We start from the raw sequence: 3,777 nt of genomic DNA, 5'->3' as shown, positions 1-3,777 counted from the left end.
AGTAGGTTATGAATCCTGGTAGCGTAAGGGGATCCCTTCGGAATCATGTAGGACACGAAATATTCTCTAGGATACTGGCTTACAATATGAAATTGATAGGGATATTTGTTGAGAAACCAAATCGCTTCTCCTCTACTGGTAAGCAGTGACAAATTCCTGTAATTCTTCATCTGCTGAAGGAGAGTATCCGTCGTTATGTTCCGGTAGATAAGTCTTGGCACAAGTCTTTCCATTTCTTGAGATTCGTTAAATGTGTCCAGCAGATTTTGATCCAAGGTAACAATAGGAAGTCGAGATTCGTAGAGTTGCTTGAAGTTGTCAATGTTTTGTCCCAAATGAGGAGAGGTGACAGCGTCCAGAAGAGAACTTTGAAAGAGACACATGACGACTAAGCTGAAAAACAGACACGAAGACAGTAGAAGTCTCTGCGGCGTGGAGTTGACTCTGGTTACAAGGTTCAAAGACATAGAGATCAACACAGACATCATATCTATAGCAGTGCCCAGGTAATATACCTTCCCCTGTAGTTTCCTTAGAATGCACCATAACAGAGCAGTGGTTAAGAAAGCACACAAGAGATAAAACCAGAATGTAAGATTGAAACATTTTGAAATAGCTCTCCACGATGGCAATTTTTCTGCTCTTGGCACTACCACAACAAGCTGTGTTGTGTAGAAAGCAGGTAATGTAAACTGAATTTTGTTCGTTCCATAATACTTAATAAATCTCTGATTACCAGAGATATCCGATATTTTGAATATCAAGTCTCTCATTGCACCCGTATATTTGCCATCTTCATCTCTATAACCCAGTTTTTGGCCGTCACTTGGTTTTTGTACTAATGGAGTGAAGTTCATGTACTTAGCAAGATTCTGTAAGACGTTCCAATCTCTACCTTCGTAGTTACATTCACCAGAATTATCACACCTCAAGATCACATTGGGAAACGATTCAAACATGCTGACTTTGATGTGATACTTTCCCAGATTCCAAGTTCTTTCTAAGTAGGTTTTAGGGAAATCGTTCAGTTTTTGTAGAGTAATAGAATTAATGTTCCCGTTATCGTCTTCATTGAAAGGTTTGAAAACTAAGATATCGAGAACTTTGTCACAAGCATTGACGTACTTCACGACTGTAAGTACATTGAGAATCCAATAGTCTCTCCACAGTTTGTGAAATACAGTGAAATAAGAGTGTTCTATTTCACAATCATACCATTCTTCATGTGCTACAATGAGTATCATGTAGTTATCTTTCGGCGTCAACTCATCTACGGGATAGCTCTTGTGTCTCACATGAAATTCAGCATTTTTCTCATTTTGAGAGATTATTAGGTAAGAGTGTGATGACTCTGATGGAAAGTCACGAATCTCAGATATAATATTATTATGCGGTCTCCTTCCCTTAGGTGTTTCATGTTTTTGTACAACATATCTTCGAATCATGATAACTGTTATATTTAAATTCTTTTGTAATCCTTTAACGATATTTGATAACAAAGCGTTGCAGATTGGAATGTCGTCAAGGTCTACAATAACAGTTAGAATTTCCGTTGAACTGAAATGATAATTACAAATGTACCACAAATTTCTATCTCCTAAGATTTCTTTTGTTCTGTCAATTTCCAAAATCTGGTCAATTTTCACTGATGTTATAAGTTTTGGAACAACAGAATCGAAACACGTAAGGACTATTAGGACGTATAATAATATGTTTCTTCTCATATTCATCACTAAATACTGTACTTGGCCTATGCAGTATATGAAAGAAACTGACTTTTGTACAATGTCAGCTATTCAAGATATGTAATTGATCAATAATGTTCCAGGATTCTACAAAACCTCGTGCGATACGACTATTGTTAAAATATTCTACTATCTCTTCATTGCTTTGAGCAATTTCGTGTGGTGTTTGTAATAGCGTGACTTCAGGAAAGAGACTACTGATGATAAAAACCTTAATTATGTTTTAGTATCCTCAAATTAATCTTAATATACAGAAAGTGGAGTGCACAGTGATACACGTATGCACTCCGCATAATAAATGAAATAATGTTTCAGTATTATATTTTTCATGAAAAGTTGAATGAACGTTTTTATATTTTAGACTTATAACGTTCGAGTATAACAATGAGTGAAATAGTTTCACTTTTTAATGTTTAAATGGACTTCTGAACATAGAACATATTTCAGAAATAGAATTAAATATAAATTTTTATTGTAAATGAGAGCATTTGTCTTTAATTATTTAAAACTTTGACTGCCAATGACAGGATAATAGCATAGACTAATAGGAATATATTTCTGAAACTTTTACTTTTGACTTTGCACTAGTGCAAACATAAATAACTGCTGTGATCAAAATGTTAGTCTTTTGGATTTCGCAGGAATACAAGTTTGCAAGATCACTTTTACAGAATAAGTGATTTTGAGCTTGCCGTTTATCTCTCTGACCAATTCTGTACAGCGAATCTTAGCTAGTGTTATCTGTGCAACACAAAACCTTCTCACGCTCGAGTCAGGGGAAATGTACGGACTCTGTACATTTCAAATCTAAATTTGAAAGCCGGAATTACATTATATAAAAGTCTAATTAGAGCTGTATAACTTATGCCTGTTCTCTCTGGGGGCATTCGCCGGATAAATAAAAAAAAAAACATGTTCATGTTTTCAAAACATCATTTTAAGACAAATATGGGCGTTACCTTACATAACAACGCTACGTTAGATTCATAAAGAATTAGCAAATTTAGACAATAAAATAATGTAGTCATTGGCGTAGCTAAGTGGCTGAGATTCTTGCCTGCCGATTCAGAATGGCGCTCGGTCGAGGGCTTGATTTGCGATTGAACTTGTTACCTGATTGTTTTTTTAGAGATTTTCCCAACTGTAAAGCGAATGTCAGGTAATCTATGGCAAATCCTCTTCCTCAACTCTCCAAATACCATCTTGTTATTACAAATCCTATCGACGGTAATTAACCACGTATTTGATAGAGCGTCGTGTAATAACCATACTGAAATAATAATTATTACAATAATGGAGTAAATATTCTAAAGCATACATTTCAAAGTGGCATTCGTTGTCGGAATTCGTACTAATCATTTCACGTGTTCAAACAAAATACATTTTTACGTTAGGTCTCGTGAATCGTAAACTGTTTAACCAAAGTAATGAATTTCATGTTGCGCAGTGGCAATATCGTAACGAATGAGGTTTATCCGAGGTGCAATTATTGCTAGTTGAAAACTAAAATAATAATAATAATAATAATAATAATAATAATAATAATAATAATAATAAATACAACATATCTGATTCAATTTTTCGCATATTAAAGTATAAAAGTTATGACTACGAAACACTCTAATTACTAATTTACGTAATTATAATCCGAGTTTTAGATAAACATAATTACCAAAATGAGTCCTAAACATGCTAGCATGAAATGACAACGTCCCACACGACGTATATGAGGAACTCTCGGCGGGGAATCAATGACGTGACGCTCTTCCAAGCGACCGCGTAGTGGCCGATATCGGTTTCATAAAAATTTGTATTTTTCTCTTCCAAGACCAACCATCGGATTTCATTAGCTAAGAATAATTGTAAGCGAATATTATCTTGTTAAATAAAGTACGTCCTTCATAAGGTGTCGATACGATGGTTTCCCCCACACATTTAATACAGTCGCTCTGCAATTTAATTAGCTGATGTGAATCGTCAGTGCGACAACTCATCCTGCCCTTGTTCTTGCGTGGTTTGCCTTGAGAGCTAA

The 3,777-nt window shown here is 35.1% G+C and overlaps 1 pseudogene; it reads left to right on the top strand.

The window, feature by feature from the left end:
• Window positions 1–3,180: 3,180 nt before the first annotated feature.
• Window positions 3,181–3,262, top strand: LOC138709673 (U4 spliceosomal RNA; annotated as a pseudogene).
• The last annotated feature ends 515 nt before the right edge of the window (window positions 3,263–3,777 follow it).

The sequence above is a fragment of the Periplaneta americana genome, chromosome 11, assembly GCF_040183065.1.
Source record: "Periplaneta americana isolate PAMFEO1 chromosome 11, P.americana_PAMFEO1_priV1, whole genome shotgun sequence".
Classification (NCBI taxonomy): domain Eukaryota; kingdom Metazoa; phylum Arthropoda; class Insecta; order Blattodea; family Blattidae; genus Periplaneta; species Periplaneta americana.
This window is presented reverse-complemented; position numbering and strand designations above follow the sequence as displayed.